The 11,281-nt window shown below is 40.3% G+C and overlaps 1 pseudogene; it reads right to left on the reverse strand.

Moving 5' to 3' along the window:
- Positions 1-413: 413 nt before the first annotated feature.
- LOC118709420 lies at positions 414-7,810 on the reverse strand (annotated as a pseudogene).
- Between the last annotated feature and the right edge of the window lie 3,471 nt (positions 7,811-11,281).

Below are 11,281 nucleotides of genomic sequence, written 5' to 3' on the forward strand. Positions count from 1 at the left end.
GGTTACCCATTTATACAGAGGGTATTCCTGTGAGGTATTCTAGAAGATGAAATGATCTTAAGAACACTCACTTTCCCTGAAATACCTTCCTCCTTCTATTGTATCCTGCACTGATGTTATTTATTTTTTAAGAATATAATAATTTATATTTATTAATAATAGCTGTTTATATACACACTGTTAAAAAGAACATAACTCAGAAAAAAATTAATCAGAGAATTTCTTCTTATAGTAACTAATGCCCTAATATCTCAATCTTATTTACTTGAGAAAGGGGAGAGAGAGAGAGAGAGAGAGAGAGAGAGAGAGAGAGAGAGAGAGAGAGAGAGAAACATTGATTTACTGTTCCACTTATTTATGCATTCATTGGTTGACTCTTGCATGTCCCCAGCCCATGCCTATCTCAAAATTATTTACAAAAAAGATAGCTTAATAATTTCTAGTTCAGGGCTGTTGTTTTTCATGCATATTATATTTCCCCCTTTTCTTTTTATCTGATTCATTTTATGCTAAACTTCTTCAGCTGTAAGAGCTCCCAGTTGTTTATGCATTGCTTGCTTCATCTTTTCCTTGATGGCAGCCACATCAATTTTAGTTTTAGTAGAAGCTCTCTCAGGTTTTTCAGCTGGCTTTTCTGTAGGTGGAATAACACTTTGTTTTTCTCCTCTTTTCTGTTACTGAGAGTATCCAATTTTATAACCTTTATTGCTTTCATTGTCTGTCATTTTTTTTTTTACTTGCCTTTAGAAAGTATTCACCACTAGGCACTTCTTTATCAATCTGATGTACTGTTGTGATGGTGGGCATGGTGTATACTCTTTCCTAACAGATTTTTTTCTTTGGATCCTTGTATTTATTCACATTTTTGTGTGTGACCTGTGGCAAAAAAAAATGTTCCCAACTTTGTGGTTACAATTCAGAATCTTTTTGCCAACTCTTGTTTAATCATTAAGGTATCTTTTAAGCTGCTCAAAGGTCAAATGGCTGAAACTGTGTTTCCCCGAACCATAATGCAACGGTTTATTAAAGTTTCCAATGTCCAAATGAAACACTTCTTGCTAATGGTGTTATCAGGTCTCTGGCCCTAATGATGATAACTGGCTCAAAATCTTCTTTGTTTTCCAAACAGTTATGCTGCCTTCCATCAGGTCCAGGGGTGTGTTCATGTGATGTTTATTCAAGGCTTGCTGTACCAGTGGCCAGCAATCTTTCAAGTAAGCCTCTCTATAATTTGGGAACGAAGTTGCAAAATTGCCCTCTTTTAAGAGTCCTCTGGGATTGTCCTCTTTGGAAATAGCTGGTTCCTGCCAATCATCAGGAACAGTGAGGAGTTCTGTTCATCTCGGTTCTCCTCCGGCTTTGGCTTCTGGTTACAAAATTCACTTTTCTCAGTCCATTCAGTTGGGAGGACACCATCTTTAAATTGCCTGATGTTCTTTTTTATTACTTGATATTATAAGAAGTTCGTATTTATATATGAACCAGATAATGTTAGTGAACTTTAACCAACCACTACACACTAACCTCTTGGAATGTCAGAGTAATGTCCCATCTGGACAAGCACTGTGAAGGTCCGCCCCATCTTGAGTGAATGGAAGGGGTGGGGATGTGGTTACAAGTGAAGTGAATAGGGGATGTGGTTCTAAGATAAGTTCTCAAATAAGTGAATGTCTCTGCGTGTGACTCAATCTTGGAAGTGTTCAGATGTAAGCATTCAAAATTGAACTGCAAGCTAAATCAGATACTAAAATCCGGGCAAAAGATTTAAAAAAAAATTGTTCTGGGCTTTCCTGTTGTGTGTTCTTCACTCCCTCCTACTAACAATTTACTCAGGGCTCTGCTGGGTGGCCAACTGGGCCATCCTAGAGATGTCCCTGTCTCCAGGACTGAGGGGTAGAATGTAGGGAGTGATAAGAAAAAGTTATACTGAATTAGCTTTTCTATTTATTTTAAAATTTCCATCTGTTTAAAAAGACTAGCTATTAACAGAAATGAATGTAATTAGTCTATTTCAGATTGGGAAGAAAATTTGAAGTCCAAGTGAATTCTGAGAATGTCTATTAACATGGATCTACCTAGAACCATCCAGAGAAGTATTTCTACCCTTTAATGGTGGACTGATGCAGTAGCTGTGATGGTCAATTCCACGTTCTTTTACAATTTTGGGGATCTATGGGACTTTTAAGATAAGGTGGAATGAATTCTGGTTTTGGAGGTGAGAAAGTTCTGGACCAAAAGATTTACCACATGATTCTGCTTGTAGAGCTTCTGCTTGCTGTGGCTGCTAGGTAGAATCTGTGCATTTTTCTCTAGTGCAGCTTTTATAAAGGAGTTGACCAGAACTCTTACCTCTTGGCCTAATTTTTTGCTGCTCAGAAGGAAGCTGTGGAAATGCCTTGGATTTAATTATGGCAAATGATGTGTTTACCTCAGGACATTTTAAGTTAATGAAAAACCTGGAAAATATCAATTTGGTCATAATGCAGAGCCCAGAAAGCAGTAAATAATTCTAGCACCTTTCTGTGTCCAGGAAACACAAAACTAGCTTTGTTTTATTCTTTTTTTTTCTATTTTAAATCTATATTCTGTTTTAAATCTCTGTGGGATACATTTTCAGCTTTGAAAGGTTCATTAAATCACAGATCCTTAAATTAGGTTCTTTTCAATGGATTTGGAAAACACAAGCACCCATAAGTTCTACTAATTTATACTGTCTTGAATTGTCTGGGTAGACACACTCACATTCAGAGAGAGAAACTTGGCCAATCTACTGAATCACTACATGGCAAAAACATTTTAGTTTATCAATGTATACTTGAAGAAATTTATCCATATCTACATTGGTCTCTCTTTTTAAAAATATTTTTAATTGATTTCAGAGAGGAAGGAAGAAAAAAGAGAGAGAGAGAGAGAGAGAGAGAGAGAGAGAGAGAGAGAGAGAGAGAGAGAGAGAGAAATATCAATGATGAGAGAGAATCATTGATTGGCTGCCTCCTGTATATCCCCCACTGGGGATTGAGCCTGCTACCTGGGCATGTGTCCTGACCAGGAATTGAACTATGACCTTCTGGTTCATAGGTTGATGCTCAATCACTGAGCCATGCTGGTTGGGCTACATTGGTCTCTTAAAACATATTTGTTTCATAGTCTTCACATTATGATTGGCAGATGAAACACTTCATTTACATGCTTTGAAAGACCTATAAAGAACAATTCATGCTGCTTAGGGGACAGGTTTGGGTAGAAGAAAGAGGGTTTAGGGAACAGCATGGTGCAAGTGTTGATTCCTGAGGTTAGGCATTGCAGTGAGTGTACAGAGAGTGCACATGTTGATCCAACCAAACTTACTGAGGACCTGCCAGGTGCCAGGTCCTGTGTTGGACACTATGAATTCCAACATCTATTTCACGGGCTTAACGACTTTGCTCATTGCTTACAATTGTTAGGGATCACTTATAAGAGCTGTGTGCAGGGAAGTATGAAGTCAAGTCATGGTACTGATTGGATTGGGACTGATGCCAGCACAACCCCAGGGGGGGATAGCTTAATTCCCTCTTAATTGTGGGTTCCGAGGGATCAGATTCCCAGGAGGCTATATAGACTTCTGGTCAGGAAGCCAATGGCAAGTCCTTAGATTGGAGGCCAGTTGAAGAGCAGCTTTTTATGTGTTATATCATAAATGCCTTAGCAGAAATTTGGTTCAAGCCAGTGAAATATAAATAGTGAGTAAATTTGATGTGACTAAGAAAATAAAAACCATTTTTTTATCCCAAAAATATATTTACTGATTCAAAAATAGCTAGCATTATTGAGTTCTTACTATGTACCAGGAGCTGTACTATGTACCAGGTATAAATATTTTCATTCGATTTTCAACGACAAACTATGAGCTGCACACTTTTTTATCTTAGTTTTGCTGTTAGAGAATGGGACTCAGAGAGGCTAACTAAGTTGTTCTACACCACGTGGCTCTTGAATGGGAAGGAAAGCAGTGGACTTGACTCCTGATCTCTGACTTCAAAGCTCATGCTCTCCACTGGCCACTATTGCTTTAGCTCCTAGTGTTGGAGGAGGATTGGGAAAATCCCAAACCCACTACCCCTTCTATCTTCTCCAGACCGTTAATGGCCCTGTTGTTTTCCCAAACTTGAACCCTCAGAGTCACCTGGCCCTTTTTTCTTCCTTTCTTTCTCTTTCTTCTCACCCATCAGTCTTTAAGTCCTGATGATTTTAAACTCTAGTATTTCTTAAATCTGCCTGTATTCATTTTTTTTTTTTTTACCATGACAATTGCGGTAATTTCCTAGCCAACATCTCTCTCTCTCTCACTTCCAATTCAGTGTTTACAATGCTATCAACAACATGGAATGACAAAGATGTTCACGCCACATCACTAAAACCCCTTCAGGGAAGTTCAGACCCATCATGCCCTGGAGCCTCCTCCCACTCCTTTCTCTCACTCTGTACTCAAGGGACCTTGAGCTGGTTGCAGTTAGCTGACTGTGCCGTTGCTTCCCTGCCTCTGTTTATTCTTTCTCTAAACCAGAATGACCTTCTCATGGGTTTCTGCCCAGTAAACTGGCTCTAATGTCTCTTCTAAGAAGCCTTCCCCCAGACGGGGATAGGTTCCTTGCCTCCGGCTGCACCTCACCCGTGTCTCTGTGATAACAGTTAGTACTTCGAGCTGCAATTTGATACATGCCTATTTCTCTCCCTCCATGGTGAAAGGCAGAGAAATATCACCTGTCAGGTAGACACAGGGTTCTACCTGAGGGTTCTTAAGAGGAGCTGTCCACACCAAAAGGAGCACCAATAACAGGCATCTTGTAGTACCTCAAACCCCACCACGAGTCCTGCTCAGGGTCAATAAAAGAGAAGCTTTCCACGCAGGTATCCATGGCACCTGCACATCTATTGTTCTGGTATGATCAGCTCATATGCCAAATGTCATCCCTGCCAGCATGCCCCCTTGTATTTATCATCTGAAATACACTCATTCAGGCTTTGGACTCACCTCGTCAGTATGTTGTTCTCTAAGTTTGCAGCAGGGCAAGTCTTACCAGACCTGGTGTTCATCTGCTTGCCCCGTCCCTGAATAATATGCCTTTCTCTCTATTTCCTTGCACTTCAGTTACTTATGTATTTAGGTGTGTGTGTGTGTGTGTGTGTGTGTGTGTGTGTGTGTGTGTGTTTATTGGAAATATGTCATTCATATGTCTTCTTTTATTTTTTACTGAATTTATTGGGGTGACATTGGTTAATAAAGTTATATAGGATTCAAGGATATAATTCTATAATATATTCATAGTTTTTCTTTGGGGCAATTTGTGATATGGGGCTCCTGCTGCTATAAAAGTGATGTATCCCCCTTTTTTGGAGCCCAGTTTTTCTTTGAGTTGTTACCTGAGCCATTGCCTTCACTCAGGATGGCAAATCCAGGCATGTGCACAGCCTCGGAACAACTCCCTGCTGCCCACGCAAGACAGCACAGAAAGATTATAGCGGTCTTATCCTGGAGCCTGACAATTCAGTTAGCTACTACCAATCATTTGGAGTTGACACCTGAGAGAAAAATCAAATTAACATTGTGTTTTTATGCTGGCTGGACAGTCTGTACACTCTTAGAGAAAATGGAACTGCCTTTCCCCAGGGATCACATCATGACCTTTATCCATTTCTGTCTTGCTCCCATGAAGCTATTAGGTCTTTGTGGATGAAAATGTAAGAATCTGCAAAAATCTTCCTGGGTACAATGTTAAAGCACAAGAAACTCATATTTGTTTGCAGTTACCAGGAACAGGGGCTGCTGTCATCTGGTCATGAGTAAAGTACCTCCCAAAACAGTCAATGCACTGTAAGCTCAGATAAATCTAATAAATCATGTGTATCATGTGAGAAACAGAAAAAGTAATTGAAAGGCCATATAAGTAAGAGAATTATAGTTTCTTAAAAGTGAAGGAAGAAAGGTGATCACAGATGTGAATGTTCTAAGTCAGATAGCTAAATATTATACTTTTATTTCATTTAATTTTTTGCCTCAAAATAATTTCAAATGGCAAGAAAACCCATATGTATATTCTTTGAGGTGGGATTCCAAGTATTCAGCCAATTGAAGATAAAATGGAGCTTTAAAATAAAGCATATTAGAGACCTACCGAAAGAAGATGAAGCAATACTGAGTTGTACAAAAGAGCCAGAAGTCAGAGAGTCTGGAGTTTGTTTGGTGTCACTGCCTGTTGCCAGCTGTGTGACACTGGGCAGATTGCTTAATGTCTCTGAGCCTCACTCTCTGCAGGTGTAAAACTGCAGATAGTTACAATACCCCAAACCTGGCATATAATCAACACTCAGTCAATGGACATCCCATGGGTCAAGTGGATGTATAACAAATGAAAACAGGTTATTTAAATTGAAATCAGAAAAAAATTGCCCTTGGTTAAGGTAATCTCTTACTTCTCTGATATATTTTTTCACCAAGAGACCATTTAATCAACTTAACAGCACACTCAAACTTGAGGGGAGATGAGCTCTGAGCAAACTGATCGAAGTCTGAGATGACCTTAAAGGCAGTTTTGATTACATTTCCTGCAGCTGGCCTAGCTCTGCCCTGAGGCCACCAATACTTTGCTTGCTCAGTGTCCAGACCAGAAGGGACTGGAGCCCTCCAGAAAAATTACCCCTGTGGAAAAGAATGACATGATGAAGCCAGCTCTTTGCTTGGGGAATCCTCCTTTGGTCATAAGATTCAGCCTGTTAGCAACGGCTCCAGGAGAACTTACCTCATAGGATCTGAACAAAAACATACACAGAGAGAGGACAAGTCAGAAGCGATCATCAACTGGCCCTCAAACCCAAGTAATACCTGTTATGGGCAAACAGAGTTCTGACTTGACAATCCTCACTGCAGCTCGGAGGGAAGTCAGCATTGCTGTTCTTATTTTATAGGCAGAAAACCCAAGGCACCAAGGGATTAAATAATTTGTATTGGAACGAGATTTTACTAACTCCATAGAAAATTGACCTAAAACTGAAACATGGATAAACCACATCCTTTATTTAAACAGTATTTTACAGTCTATGATGAAAGAATACTTAGAGATGGAATTTCCAGATTGGTTGTTCATGAACTCAGAGAAAAATCATGCAACTTTCCATTCATTCAACAAACATTTATTCCATATATACCAAGTGTGAGGCACTGTGATAGGTGCTGGGAACACAAGCTCATATAAAACTATTACCTGCCCTCAGGGAAATCAGAAGGATGCACACATGTAAAGAAATAAAAATTAAATGTGATAGTAACAAAAACCTGTATACATAATGATAGGGGCCCAGAGAGGAGGCAAGTTCTGAAAGATCACTCAGTTTGTTTTGCCCTGGGTAGGCTTGGCAGCAGAAAGAATGCTACTGAATCCTAAAAGAGTTGCAACACTTGCCAAGCTTAAAACCCACAAATAGGCGAACATCACGTGTGCCTAAGAGCTAGAAGTCATGACTGCATGTGCACAGAGAATGTCATTTTTTTATGTTTAGTATCTGAATTGACATTGTAATTATTTTCCAAATTCTGAAAAATTAGTAGGCAGTGTAGTCTCCTAAATTTGACTTTTAAATAATAATTCCTTGCTAATTGCTATCTTGCCAAAGTAGAGACTTACCATGGGGAGGACCAGAAATCAACCCAGACCTTAGGCTGTTGGAAGGAGGGTGGAGTTCCAGGCCCTGACAAAATTAAACACAGCTCTCAGCCCACTTACACATTCTCTTCTTGAAACATTCCGTTGCGCTGACTTTGGCAACGCCCCATTTTCCTGGTTTCCTTCTAACTTACCGGCACTCCTTTACAGCCTTTGCTGACTCATCACCCTCTATCTCTAATGAAGGGTTTTTTCAGGCCCCTCTTGCTTTCTCCATAGGTAATCACACAGTCTGCCATACCTTCTACGTAAATCTCAATCACTTTCACCTTCTTCCAATTGAGATCTTTTCTCTACCATCCAGACATGTATGTCCACATTTAAACTTGATCTGTCACCTGAGTGACTCTGACAAAACCTCATGAAATTTCCCCTCAAACTCTCTCCCTGTCAGCTGTTTTCTCCCTTGGGAACTCTTGTTCACCTAATTCAGGGATTCTCTAACCTGACTTCACATTTGAAACCCCTGAGAGGCATTGAAAACATACATGTGCCTGGGCCCCCTGCTTACTCAGTTAAATCAGAATCGTGGAGATAAGGGTTTTCAGGAGAGTTTAATGGAGCAGCCAGATTAAGAATCACCAAGCTAGTGGCTCAGGTTGGAAATCTATGAGCTATCATTATCCTTTCGTAGTCAGCCACCTGCTGATAAAGCTCTTGACTTCATTGTTTTTCATCATCAAAGTCACCACCCGAAACCAAGACATCATCATCTCTTGCATGAAATAACTTCTAACTATCCTCTTTGCTTCTGTTTTTGGTCCCATCCACACCATAATTCACAATGAAGTCAGGGAGATTTTTTAAAACTCTGATCACATCATTCTTACTTACAATTACCCTGACTTTTTTTATTTTTATTTTTTATTTTATTGATTTTTGTACAGAGAGGAAGGGAGAGAGATAGAGTTAGAAACATCGATGAGAGAGAGTCATCGATCAGCTGCCTCTTGCAAACCCCTGACCAAGGTACATGCCGGCAACCAAGGTACATGCCCTTGACCGGAATCGAACCCGGGTCCCTTCAGTCCCCAAGCCGACACTCTATCCATTGAGCCAAACCGGTTTCAGCTACCCTTTTTGTTTGCTCCTGGAACAAGCCCCATATCCTCCTGGCCTACAAAGGTGTGGATATAGGACTATAGCCTCTGTGCTTTGGTCTGATCAGGAAACTTACTCATCTTCACTCTTCTGGTAACATATCTTTCTGATTACTAACACACAGGGTAGGCTTATGATTAGGTGTCCCAGGGATGGGGGTGGGGGTGCACTTCTTCCTTATAATTTTTGAGTCTAGAGTAGAAGTAGCCTTGCCTTGGGTTCATGATGAAAGGGTATGAATTTGGATCTCTTGGCAAACATTTTTCCTCCTCTCCAACTCAGAGAGTCAAATCCAATATTTCTGTAAACAGGGGAAAATCCTCTCTAGGATTAATTAATTGTTGGGTAATATTTTTCTTACTTTCTATCATGAGGGCAATGGCCATGACTGTTTAATTCAATGCAGTATCTTTATTTCCTAGCACATGGAAAGTCACCAATCTTCGATGGATAAATGAATGAATGCCTAGTTTTGGAGACATCTACTGCAATAAAAGTCAGATTAAGGACACATATCAATGGAAGGTTTGTGGATCCATTTTACCAAGTTTCACTGTGCTGACTTGGCAATGAGGCCTTGAGATGAAGGTATGTATGATATGTGAATGCCTAGCTACCCACCTTGGTACAGTCAGGGATTTCTTTAGCTTTCTCTCACCAGGAGATGCTCCTTTGGCATTTTTAGTCTCCTCTTCCTTACTAAGGTAAAATTTATGTTCCAAAAACATCCCAAAATGGGATAGTTACTATGGACTGTTTTATTTTATAATTTGACATTGGAATGGAAGAAGAGAGCATGCTTTTTAAGCTCTTTAAAATGCAGTTCTATTAAAAATAGTTATTGAAATACATCCATAAAATAAACTCTAAGGAATAACAAGGAAGAGTTATAGATATGTATTGTGGTGTTCTACCCAGAAATATTGTACAATATAGAGATAAATTTAATCCTTAAGAGTGTAACCATCTTCTCTCTTTTGCTGGCCATCTTGTGTTGGCCATCTTGTGTCTACATGGGGGAGGCCATCTTTTACCACATGGAAGTGGCCATCTTGTGTGTTGAAGTGATGGTCAATTTGCATATTACCCCTTTAATATATTTCTATAATAAAGAGCCAAGTATAACAACCAATCATGACCAAAGGCTGACCATCTGAAGTCAGGGTGGCAACCCAGCACTGACTACTGTAGCTGCAGGTCCCGTGACCCAGCAGTGACTGCTGAGGGGCTTTGAATCAGGCCTAGAAAGAGACCTGAAGAGAGAAGCAGGGGCTGATCTGCAGCATCTACTTACCTCTCCCTTTCCCTCTGAGCCTGGCCAACAGCCCTGCTTTCATTTCTCTTCAAGCCTCCACTGGGGCTGCTGGTTAGCCCTGCCTTTTTGATCAGGCCCTGTTGATAGGCCCAGAGATGCTGACTGGCATAGAAACTGGCCAATCAGAACCAAATCTGGGTCAGCTGTGAGGAGGCAGTGGCTGCCTAGGAGACAGAGCTTTTGATGTTGACTGGCATAGAAATTGACCAATCAAAACCAAATCTGGGTCAACTGTGAGGAGCCAATAGCTGCCTAGGAGGTGGAGCTTTTGACACTGACTGGCATAGAAACTGACCAATTAGAACCAAATTGGCCATCAGAGGAGGGCAGTTGGGGGAGAGATCAGGCCAGCAAGAGAGGGCAGTTAGGGGTGATAAAGCAGGCAGAGGTAGTTAGGGGTGATTAAGCAGGCAGGCAGGTGAGTGGTTAGGAGCCATCAATCCCAGACTGCTAGAGGAATGTCTGACTGCCAGTTTAGGCCCAATCGGGGACATCTCCCAAGGGGTCCCCTATTAGAGAGGTTGTAAACTGGGCTGAGGAATCCACCCCTTCCATGTACAAATTTCGTGCACCAAGCCACTAGCAGGATAATAAAAATAATATTAAACTATTACTAATCTCATCTTTTTAAAAAGCATATATAAAATTAAATAAAACACATATGCATTATTTTTAAATGATACAATATAAGTACTTAACAAATCCATAAATAAAACTCTTTTCTGTTTTTATCAAACCCCGCTTTTATTCAATTTTGAAGAGAATCCTCCTCTTTATTCTGGATTTTAAATACAGTTCATAGGTGGTGTCCTGATGTTAATGTACAAAAAAAAATCATGACAGTCTCATTTTAAAATTCTTGTTTTAACTCATTGGCAAAAATATCAAACTTATTAGGAATTCAGAGAGACATTTATTGCTCTTACCAAGGTTCCTTCTGGTACTAGAGCAGCATGAATGTCAATGAGCAAGAGGTGGTTCTAGTTCTGGAAGGGTTTACAGTACATGAAAGCATGTGCCAGGTAAACACCTGACCAGCACACAATAGGTACAGGGCTGGAAGGGGCACAGATGAAGTCCACTGGAATCCAGGACCAGAGAAGGAAAATACATGTGGTCTATCCCTCCATTGGCCATTGGGAAACCCAATGCTGATGCTCCTTTC

The sequence above is a fragment of the Pipistrellus kuhlii genome, unplaced genomic scaffold (genome assembly GCF_014108245.1).
Source record: "Pipistrellus kuhlii isolate mPipKuh1 unplaced genomic scaffold, mPipKuh1.p scaffold_m20_p_1, whole genome shotgun sequence".
Taxonomy (NCBI): domain Eukaryota; kingdom Metazoa; phylum Chordata; class Mammalia; order Chiroptera; family Vespertilionidae; genus Pipistrellus; species Pipistrellus kuhlii.